The sequence below is a fragment of the Sapajus apella genome, unplaced genomic scaffold (assembly GCF_009761245.1).
Source record: "Sapajus apella isolate SASKATOON/1434 unplaced genomic scaffold, GSC_monkey_1.0 scaffold103, whole genome shotgun sequence".
NCBI lineage: Eukaryota > Metazoa > Chordata > Mammalia > Primates > Cebidae > Sapajus > Sapajus apella.
This window is the reverse complement of record NW_022437043.1, coordinates 4291729-4303664: the sequence shown is the minus strand read 5'-3', so window position 1 is coordinate 4303664 and position 11936 is coordinate 4291729. Positions and strand designations below refer to the sequence as shown.

At 44.2% G+C, this 11936-nt stretch overlaps 1 protein-coding gene across 2 annotated transcripts in view; it reads right to left on the bottom strand.

Moving 5' to 3' along the window:
- JADE3 (jade family PHD finger 3) overlaps positions 1–11717 on the bottom strand; it is a 150177-nt gene extending 138460 nt beyond the window's left edge. The window contains exon 1 of one of the 2 annotated variants that reach the window (XM_032258468.1): positions 11419–11717. The gene's annotated coding sequence lies outside the window, so the exon portion shown is untranslated. The remainder of the gene's footprint in view (positions 1–11418) is intronic. The other variant, XM_032258469.1, reaches the window with a different exon arrangement.
- Positions 11718–11936: the final 219 nt, after the last annotated feature.

The window sequence follows — 11936 nt, the reverse complement described above, 5'->3', positions numbered from 1 at the left end:
ATGGTTAATAACAATAGAATACAACTGAGAGAGCTGTTAAAGCTAGCTCTTGGGAAGCAGCACAAAGTAAAAACCCAAAGCGAAACAAGAATCAAAATGAATGTATCACTAGAGAATTCAGAAATCTCTAGTGCCTGGTTGAGCACAGTAGCTCATGCCTGTAATCTCAGCACTTTGGGAGGCCAAGACAGGAGGATTGCTTGAACCTAGAAATTCAAGACCAGACTAGGCAACATAGGGAAACCTCATCTCTATAAAAACATTTAAAAATTGGCTGGGCATGGCAGCATGCACCTGTGGTCCCAGATACTCAGGAGGCTGAGGTTGGAGGATTGCTTGAGCCCAGAAGGTTGAGAGGTTGAGGCTGCAGTGAGCCATGATTGTGTCACTGTACTCCAGCTTGGGTGACAGAGCAAGACCCTGTCTCAAAAAAGAGGAAAGGAAGGAAAGGAAGGAAAGGAAAGGAAGGGAGGGAGGGAGGGAGGGAGGGAAGGAAGGAAGGAAAGAAAGAAAAAGAAAGAAAGAAAGTCAGTCAATTTCTATACCCATAGCAAAACAAAACAAAACCAACATCAAACAGGTCAACTCTTGCTGGGCGTGGTGGCTCACACCTGTAATCCCAGCACTTTGGGACGTCAAGGCAGACAGATCACTTGAACCCAGGAGTTAGAGACCTAGTCTGGGCAACATGGTGAAACCCCATCTCTACAAAAGATATTAAAAATCAGCTGGACATGGTGAAGCACACCTATAGTCCCAGCTACTTGGGAGGCTGAGATGGGAGGATCACTTGAGCCCAGGAGGTTGGGGCTGCAGTGAGCCGTGATCATACCACTGCACTCCAGCCTGGTGACAGAGCGAGACCATGTCTCAAAAACAAAAACACAAAAACAAGAAAACACAAGCCAACTCCTGACCAGATTAACATAAATCCCCATAAACATGTTCTTCTCCAAACATATCAAATATTTACCTAAGTGTCTCCCGTCCATGTTCAGCTTTCAGCATAGTTAGGAGGCATAACAAATGGTAAGAAAACACTCCAAGTGACAGAAGAATCATTAAATCCAGACTCAATAAATGCAGATGTTGAGACTATCAGAAACAAAATTTAAAAGAACTATGATTAATATCTCAAAGACTTTAATGTAAAAAGTAGACAATATGCAAGACCAGACAGATAATTTCAGCAAAGAGATAGAACTATAAAAAGAGAATAAAATCCTGTCATTTGCAGTGGCATGGATGAATCTGGAAGACACTGTGACAAGTGAAATAAGCTAGGTGCAGAAAGACAAATACCACATGATCTTACTTTTATGTAGAATACAAAAACGTTGATCTCATAGAAGTAGGGAATAAAATAGTGGTTACCAGAGGATGGGGAGGGCAGAGGGAAGATGGGAAGTGGTTGGTCAGTTAGATAGGAACAATAAGTTCTAGGGCTCTATTATATAGTAGTATGATTACAGCTAATAACAATGTATTGTATATTTCAAGTTTGCTTAGAAAAGATGACTGGAAATGTCTGCACTACAAAGAAATTATAAATGTTGAAGGTGATGGATATGTCAATTAAACAAACAAAAAAGAATGAATCAAAGGGAAATGCTAGAAATTTTTAAAAAAACACACAGTAAAACAGTGGGCTCAATAGTAGACTTGACACAATGAAGGAAAGAATCAGTGAGCCTGAAGATCAAGCTTATTGGTCAGTCAACAAAAATTAAAAAGAGACAAATGAGGGAAAATACTGAAGAGCATTCAAGAACCGTGGGACAATAACAAACAGTATAACACACTTATAACTGGAATCCCAGAAAGAGAAAAACAAGAACAGGATACAAGAATTATATGAAGAAATAATGACTGAGAACTTTCCAAAATTAGTGACAGACAACAAACCATAGATTAGAGAACACAAAGCAGTATAAATATGAAAAGATTTTAAAAGCCACATTTAGGCATATCATATTCAAGCTGTGGAAAACCAAAGACAAAAAGAATATCTTCAAAGTAGTCAGAGGAAAAAAGACATTAACTATGGAGGAACAAGGATAAGAATTACAGCAGCCTCAAACTAATGTGGGAACAGAGAGCCAAACACCACATGTTCTCACTCACAGGTGGGAGTTGAACGCTGGGAACACATGGATGCAGGGAGAGGAGCAACACACACCAGGGCCTGTCGGAGCATGGGGGACTGGGAGAGGGATAGCATTGGAAGAGGTCCCTAATGTGGGTGATGGGTTGATGGGTGCAGCAGGCCACCATGGCACATGTATACCTATGTGGCAGACCTGCACGTTCTGCACATGTATCCCAGAACTTAAGGCATTAAAAAAAAAAAAAAAAAAAAAAAAAAAAACTACAGCAGCCTTCTCGTCAGAAACCATGTAAGCAAGGCAATGGTGGAGTACTATGTTGAAAGAGGAAAAAAAACTGTCAACCCACAAAAGTGTCCTTTCAAAAGTGAAGGAAAATAAAAACATTCTCAGACAACCAAAAACAGAGAATTTACTGCCAGCAGATCTGCCCTCAAAAGACAGGCTAAAGGGAATTCTTCAGGCAGAAAACTGAACAAGGTAGGAAACTGGATTACCATAAAGAAATAAAGAACATTGGAAAAGAAATAAATGAAGGTAGAATACAATCTTTTCTGTTTAAACACTTGAAAAGCCAGTTTCCCAAACACCAGCTAAGGGCCAATAGTGCACATTGGCCTTCTAAAGACAGCAGCCTCAGGCCTGCTATGTTAACTCTTTTCTGCACAATAGAGTATATTTAAAAAAAAAAAAAAAAAAAGTCCCACAACTAACATCATACTTGATGGTGAGAGATGGAATGCTTTCCAAGATTGGAACAAGTTAAGGATGTCCTCTCTTATCACTACAACTCTGAAAAAGTAGAAAAAAGCCAGGTCAGGTGCAGTGGCTCACGCCTATAATTCCAACTCTTTGGGAGGCCAAAGCAGGAGGATCACTTGAGGCAGGAGTTCGAGACCAGCCTGGGGAACATAGCAAGACCTTATCTCCACACAAAAGAAATATTTTTAAATAGCTGGGCATAGTGGCATGTGTCCATAGCCCCAGTATTCAGGAGATTGAGGCAGGAGGATCACTTGAGCCCAGGAGTTCAAGGCTACATTGAGCTATGATGGGGCCACTGCACTGTAGCCTAAGTGACAGAGCAAGACCCTGTCTCTTAAAAAGCAAAAAAAGCCAGAGGTAGTGGCTCATGCCTGTAATCCCAGCACTTTGGGAGGCCAAGGTGGGAGGACTGCTTAAGGCCAGGAGTTTGAGACCAGCCTGGCCAATATAGTGAGACCCCATTTCTATTTAAACAATTGTTTTTAATTAAGAATACCCTGAGAGAAAACTTTTTAAAAAGCCAGAGTACTCATATTACCTGGTTTCAAGACTACTTATAAAGTTATAGTAACCAAGACTGTGTGTTAATGGAGAAATGATAGATACATACACCTATGCAACAGAGAGCCCAGAAATAGATCCACAGAAGCATAGTCAACTGATTTTTGACACATATGCAAAGGCAATTCAATGGAGAAAGGACAGTCTTTTCAACAAGTGGCGCTGGGACAACTAGACATCCATACACGGAAGATGAACCTCAATACATACTTCACATTCATGAAAGGAGAGAATATAAAGTGGCAGAACCACTTTGGAAGATAGTTTGGTAATTTCTGTCAGAGAAAAATCCACTAACCCCATTCCTACGTATTTACCCCAATAAACTGCAAACTTATGTCCACACAGAGATCTGTACACTAATGTTTACCACAGCTCTATTCATAACCACCAAAAAACTGGTAACAACCAAGTCACCCTTCAACAGGTGAATGAACAAACTGTGGTACATCCATACAATGGATATCCATTCAATGAAAAGGAACAGGCTATTCATTCGCATAATATGGATGAATCCATTAAAAGACAGACCAAAAAAGGCTACATATTGTATGATTCCACTCATATGACATTCTGGAAAAGGCAGAACTATAGTTAAAAATTCAGAAGTACACTATTGTAAGGCATTTCTGGGGGGGAAATTGGCTAGATTTTTTTTTTTAACAAGGGATAGCTCTGATCAGGTCAACTTGGATAGGATTCACATTACTATATATCGCCTCTTTAAAAAATGTATTTAACTTTTAAAATAAGAAAATATATTAACATTGCTTAAAATTCAAAAGGCATATATAAGAGTTTATGTAGTGAAAAGTAACCCTCTCACCCTCTACCTGCTTGGTAATGCATGCTCCAAAACTATCAGTGTCTTCAATATCCTTGATTGACCCTTAGGATATTACCAATCTTCTGCTACCACAAGCAATACTCCAATTAATATGCAAATATTTGTTGAATAAATTCCTGGAAGTGTTTTTGGGGTCTAATGATGTGTGTGTTTATAAATTTTGATTGCTCTTTCAAGTCACTGACTTTTAAAATGTCAAAGATTTTTAATTTTTATCCTAAGAGAAAAGAAGAAAAGCTAAGATTCTATCACCAGGCAATTTTCTGGAGGAAGGTACATCTCTAAGACACACAAAATGAGCCTTGTATAGTTTCCCACACATACTTCCTAGGGTCCAGTTGCATTTTCATGTAACATATTTCTGGCCACAAGCTGTTGTAAAGCCTATTTCAGTTATGTGGAAAGTGTTACTTCTGAGATCTTCACAAGCAAAGGTCAAAGGCTGATGCCCCAGATTGGTAATTCCTGGCCACTCACTTCACAATACAATGCTGGATTTTTCACTGCAACCACAGGAGGATTTTTAAATCTTGACCAAATAAAACATATCTATAGAGAATCCCTTGTCCTTATTACCAATGGTCAAATAAGGATTTCCTCTCCTAGATACAAATTATAAATCACATAAAGGTTCCAAGGAAAGACCGCAAATGTTTCTTTCATCTCTTAGGTGGTAGTGGTTCCCAAACAACAGTATTTTTGCTTGACCACAAAACGTAGTACAGTCTAATATGCTAGGGTTTTCATGATAATGCTTGACTGGAAGGTTGAGGAAATCTAGGGACTACTTTGATAATAGCCACACAAGATCAGAAAGCATTTAAGCCACTCACAAGAATATCTATGTCCAAAACCACACAATCTCCCTTTGGCTTCTTCCTAGAAAAACCATCATTCCATTCCACAGTTGGTGGAAGAGGTGTTACTAACGGCACAATCACATTACTTAGTCTCTAGAATACACTACATTCAGAAATGGGTGTTTAACAAAGATTTACCAAAAGCTAAGAGCTTACATTCATTACTAATTATTATGAATTATTGCAGTAATGGCCCGAAATTTTTTAACACCTACCTGTATCCACACCTTTGAATGGTCACCTCCCACAATAACCCTGGACTTGGCCACAGAAGCACTTCCACACTTTAGCTTATGGCACAATAACAAATGTGACACAGCAAACATTTGAAAAGTGCTTGTGCACAGGTGCTTGCTCTCACTTGCTATTCTTCATGACTTTGAGACCACCATGTTAATAAGTCCAGGCTAGCCAACTGGAGGGCAGACCTCATGGAGTGGAGAGAAACCATCCCAGCTTAGGGGCTCCTAGACCAACCAGCCTGCCAACCACCAGATGTGTAAGCAAGGCTATCCCAGATCATCTAGCCACCAGCTAACCACCCTCCCCCAAAAAACTAATTGACACAGGCTACTTAAAAGTAAATATGTTTGTGCCCTAGTACTTATGGGAAGGGGAATAGAACATTGGTTTTCCTCCTGTGAAGTTTACTCTGTAGATAAGAAATAGTTTCAAACAGAAAAACTTCCAGTACCTGTATGAGAATAAATAAATATATAAGTATTGAAAAAATACTTAAGTCTTCCCAGATTCTAACAAATGTGCTGTCTGCCATCACAGATGGCACACACATGCAAAAAACAAAAAACATAAAAAATTTCCATTTAGTCACTGAAGTATCTTTATCATGATATATTTAAACCAAAGTCTTATACTCGACAGTTCCATTTCTAACACTGAACAACAACTCAGGTTTCCAGGAATTACATTTTCTTTCAATTCTACTTTTTCCCCATGTGACAGGGATCAGTGAAAGCTGAAAGAGCTCCCTTAATGCAGCCTAAAAAGCATCAGCTATGTGAGCCTAATTAAACCTCCTTCTAGAAGCATTCTGAAGGAACAGCTTCTTCCAGCATCATAGCCACTCTTTTTAGCCATGTTAATGGTAGTCAATAAAAACTGTTTAAGACCTACACATTCGGTCCAGAGATACTGCCTCTATTGGATGGCAAGGTGGGACACTGAAGGGGAAATGACTTTCTTAAACCATTTTTGTTTAGGACTCACTATATGCTTTTCTGAGTTAAACACACGCACACGCATACACACACACACAGAGACAGACAGACAGAGAGACAGACACAGACAGAGACAGAGACAGAGAGACAGAGAGAAAACACCTCCCAGCAACCTCCTATTGTACTTGGAATAAAACACAAGCTCCTTAATGAGGTCCCGTAAGGCCCTGTCAATCTTCCCTTGCCTACCTCTTCTGTCTTTCCCCAGGTCCTAGCCAAACCTCTGTGGATCCTTTCCACATCTCTCTCCCACCCAGTGCCCTCACAACACCTGCTGCTACCCCTGCCTGGCAATCCCTTCTCTCTAACCTATACTTTGCTTATTCCTGCTCATTCTCAAGGCTCAGGGCACCATGCTGGTCTCCCTCACAGAGGCATTCTACCTCATACTTGCTGTGTGAGCTTGGGCAAGTTACCTTTGCTTCACCTTCACACCTCAGAGAGAGATCCTCAGTTAAGCACTTAGCACTATACTTGGCACACAGGAAATGTTTAAGAAATCATTGCTGCTATTGTTATTATCCTACATGGTAATCTCCATCATAGCTCTTACTGCAATTAGATATTTATTTGTTGAAAAAACAGAAACATCCCCTCTTGGATCCCACCTTAATACCGATTACTTTTCATGCAATTTCCTCATATATTGCATTTTTGTAGAGTACGATGAAATGAATGTTTACAGAGCATCAATTAATTCTCACTGCTACCCTCAGAGATATGGTTTGTCAAAGAAATTGAGGCACGGAGAAGTAACTGGCCAAGAGCAAGTAGTAGAGCTAGGATTGAATCCAAGTTGGCCTGACCTCATTTTGGTATATAACACCAAAGGCTTCCCTAACTCATGAACCTTGTCATTTAAGAGTAGGCCTCAGAGAAGATAGATCTTCAAGGTTACATCCACCAAAAATGACTCCCAGAGATCTACTCCTCAGATCCTTAACCAGGATGGTGCTCCCCTCACTCCCTGTGAACGCCTTCAGCAGAGCCCTCTTCCCCCTACTATGAGAAGATGACTTAATTCCTTTCCACTGGAAGTTGAGCTGTAAAGGGGATGATTATCTTTCACCTCTTATACCCCTAACAAACAGAAGGTATTCAATACATGTTTGCTGAATGAATTAAATGAAAATGTTGGAGAATATATTATTGCTGCAATGTTGGTGAGTGGAGTGAATTTTCATCAACAATATTAAAGTTTGGCATAGTTAAGAACAAACCTGACAAGAATTGTGAGAAAAGTGGGGTTTATCTTAACCACTTTTACAATTGATAATGATTTCTAAATCTACACAGTCCTAGAGATTCTACACAGTTTACAAATGTGTGCTTCACAGCTATAGGTATACTCTGTTCTACCTCTGGGGCCCTGCCTCACCACCAATGTTCTGCTATACCCAGTGGCTGCACCCGAGCCACTGTTCTGGACAGAATGCCCTTGATAAGTAGCAATCTCTCAGTGATTACTAACAAATGGTTTGAAAGAAAGAACAAATAATACATCTCAGTGATTACTAAGAAATGGTTTGGAAAAAGAAAAAGAACAAGTGATAAAGCAAATGAGAACAAACTATTAACAACTGGGAATATAGTGAGTTCTTTGTACTATTCTTGCAACATTTCGTAATTATCAAAATAAGTTTTTAAAATCTAGAAAAGAATGTGTCTCAGAAGATTCCAACACACACAGTCTAGTGTATTGGCCATGCTGGTATCATATTTTCTTGTCAGCTGTCTCAAAAAAAACACATTCTAGACTCGGGTTTCCTTGACCATCAGCCAATGCCAAGGGAAAAGTAACTCCTTGGGTAGCAAGGCACAGCCATGGTTCCTGGGTTGTGGCAAAGATTAAATTACTTGCTGCTTGTAAAGTACTGATGAGCTCATAGGTGTCTCCTATTGGTCAAGGCCCCAGTACTATTTCCCCACACCAGGACCTTTACTTTCTTCAATCAGCTGCCTTCTAAGTTCTTACCTTCCTTTTCCCAAGCCTTACTATGAAATCAGGCAAGTTTTTCCTGGGACCTTTTTTTTCTTACTTTCTCCCAAGAAAAGCACAGAGGCAGTTCTGATGGTAAGAGCTTTGCTGCTATTGTCTATGGAAAGACCTACAGGAAGAAGGCAAAAATAACCATGGGGGAGTCACAAAGATTCCAGAAAACAGAAAACTCAAAGTGGTAGTTATTTGGTCTGTAATGACCACTTACTTGCTAGTACCCGTTTATTCTTTCATCACTTCTACCCATTCATCCTAGATCCTCCCCACCACGCAAACCAGAATGCTTCAGCTTTCCCAGCCACTGTAACTGGAACAACAGAAACTTGTGAGCCATTTAAGTGTCCCCATGTTAGGAGAGTGCCAGATGGGTGTCACTCAACACTCCTCACCTATATTGTGGAGCAAGTCAAGATCATAGTAAATTATACCTCAATGAGAGATCTTCTTAACGTGAGACAGCATATTACCTCTATCTTCTCGGCTCCTTTTGTGTAAGCTCCATGAGGAGGTTCGTGCATTATGTCCCATGATAATGTTCAACTTCATTTTTGGACTGTCTCTGTCTCTGATCAAGGTTTGTAAGAGCCCTCCATAATGTCATGTCTTTACCAACACCTGATGCCTCCTACCTCCCCACCTCCTCCAAAATACTTGCCTAGTTCCAGCCAGACCTCAAAGTTGTGGGCAGAAAGAAGATGCTTTGTGTAGGTTAGGGAAAAAAATGGTTGCTATAGTTGCTGGAACACAAGAGAGGGAAAAGACAAGCATTATTAAAGGAGAGGACCATACTAAACCTACAATTCAACACCCTTTCTTCTTTATTTTAACTTTCACCAACCCACACTTCTCAGCTATGATGCCAGCCCTGCACCATCACCTGTCTTGCTCCTGGGAATCTCTCCTACGGGCCTAAAGGTGGGTCACAAACACTTCAGGGAGGAGTGGGAAGCCTTTTTCTACTTTTTTCTACCTGTGACCAGATTCATATCACATTGCCGAGGGCAAGCAATATGACTCAGAGAAGAGGAAAAAGAGAAAGTGTGAATTCTAGAGCCAGACTTGTACCCCTGAGTATTCCAGAATTGACTGAACAGAAAATGCAAGGCAACAATATTGGGTTAAAAGCTATTCTCTAGCAAACAAAAGCATAAAGAAGAGCACAACTAGAGAAAAGGTGGCAATGATGCTGGCTAACATCGATTGAGAGTTGAATACATGCTGGGCACTGAAGCACTTCTCAGAGATCTCAGGTAATCCTTGAAGAGAGGGTATTATCCTTTTACAGTTTAAGTATTTAAGCTCAGAGCTCACTTTAAATGAAAGAGAAAATGATGTTATGAAGGTAGAATACTCCTAGATTAAACGAAAAAGAAAAAAAAATCTATTTTCACTTATCCGAAGAGTAATTACATGATGCTACAAAAGCGTGAGAACCACATCACTCAGACGGTACAGAGGCCGGGATCCACATTCCCATTGTCTACAGATGTTTTGGAAGTATTAAACTAAATAAAAGCACAATGCTTTGTTCAGACCGACTCCTCTCTCAGCCCTACTCTTACCCCCTCCCAGCCTGGACTGACAAGAAGTGGCTGCAGGGAAAGTATTAAAGAGGCAAACTGGTCTGGGAAAGTGGATTCTGGGTTGCTTAAGCTAAGCAAAGATGTTGTACAACCAGTTTTTACCTAAATTACTTTTCATTACTTCCTAAGTTTAGAGAGCAGCAGTTAACTTTATCAGACTGAACACAGGGAATGAGGTCGCCTTTCCCTCCAGGCTACCACTGGAATCACCTTCAACACCGTTTTGACTTCTTACACAATCAGACGGCGGGAGGGGGGAATCTCATCCTCAAGCTTCATAGATAAACGCATCTCACGGCGCGCGCACGCACACACACACACACAACTCGCGCACATCCGAGGCCACGGATTTCCTTGCAACTCAAAGTCGGAGAAGCGGCCAAACAAGTTTCTTGCCAAATCCCCTAGTAGCTACATATGTCCCAGGGCTGCACAGCGATAAAAACTTTGAAACATGCCTCCACATACCACCATTGTGGCCACTCACTCGAGATCCCGCCACCCCCTCCCCACAAATAATAAACTCAGGCTGCCCTGTGCAATTTAAAGCCAGACTCCACCGAACCACTGGCTCTGCTCTGAAAAGCGGGAGAAAAGACTGAAGGCTATTTAAAAAAAAAAAAAAAAATCTACGGCCCCCGGGGCGGAGAGAATAAAACGAACTCGAGAGCTGGAGAAAAGTTAACTTTGCCGTGCCCAACGGTGGGAAAATTTCCCGAAAAACTAGCAAAGCCCTCGCGATTTTCCCATCCCGGGACCGCCCGGCGCTCGGCGGCCACGGACCTGCAGTTAGAACAATGACGCCAGCGGGAGGGAAAGTTCGCCGACCCGCCGGGCGCCCGCGCTCCCGCTCCCGCCGGGTGAGCACCCAGGGCTCCCCGGGTTACCTCGCCGCTCCCAGCACCGCTCGTCCTCCCCTCTCCAGGCACTCGGTTCTTTCCGCCCCCCAACATCTGAAACAGCCAGGGCGCGCCCTCGCTCCCTGGAGCATCCGACCCCTGGCGGCAGACAGAGCAGGTCCTCCCGCCTCGGGTCTGGCCCCGTCAGACCCGAAACCAGGCAAAGGGCAGGGACAGAGGAGGGGGCGCCAGGAGGGGGCACCGGAGGAAAGAGCCGCAACAGTTATGGCGCTCAATTCCTGCCCGGTGTAGCCGGGAGCTGCAGCCGAGCTCGCGCGTCCGCCCCCGCCCCCCGCCCGGGCCACCAGGCACTGACCGGGCCGGCAGAGGGGCCACCAGGCACTTTACCTCAGCCCACACACGCTCTCGGCCCCAAGGCACCGGGGACGCCGGAGGCGACCACGATGTGGAACCAGAGCGACCCGGAGCGCGGCGAGGCCGGGCCGGGACTGTGCGCTCCGCGCCGCCCGCTTCCACTCCCGGAGGCCGCCGCTCCCGCCGCCCACCCGGCGCGACGCCCCCAACCTCGCCCGCGCCGCGTCCGGCCTCCGCGGCGCCTACCTTAGTGCAGCTGGCTCGCGGCTCCTGCACGGCTCCACGCCGCGGCCCGGCAACGTGCCGGGCGAGTCCAGTCAGAGTGGTAACCGCCCCCCTAACCGCTCGCTTTCTTCTCTTCCCTCCCTCGCACCTGCCCCTTAATCCCCTCCTCGCCCCCGCCCCCCGCCGGGGCCGCCCCCCACGCCTCAGCTCCCGCCCTCGGCCCTGGTCCGCCCGGCCCGTCAGGCCTCAGCGCTGGGCAGGCGGTTGGGCGGCGGCGGCGGCTGAGGCGGCGCGGAGCACTATTGTATTCCTGACACTGTGCGCTCCCACGCTCCGCCTCTTCCCTTTCCTTCCTCCCCCAACCTCTCCTCCCACCCACCGCCGGCCGCGCTCGCCCTACCGGAGCGGCTCCCAGCCGTCTGCCCGCCGCGCGTTCTTCTGGCGGGCTGAGCGCCGTCGCCACCCGCCGCCTCGATGCCCCGCCCACTCGCCGCTCCCGCACCCGCGGCGCAGCGTTCCAGGTGGGCTCCCCTCCGGTC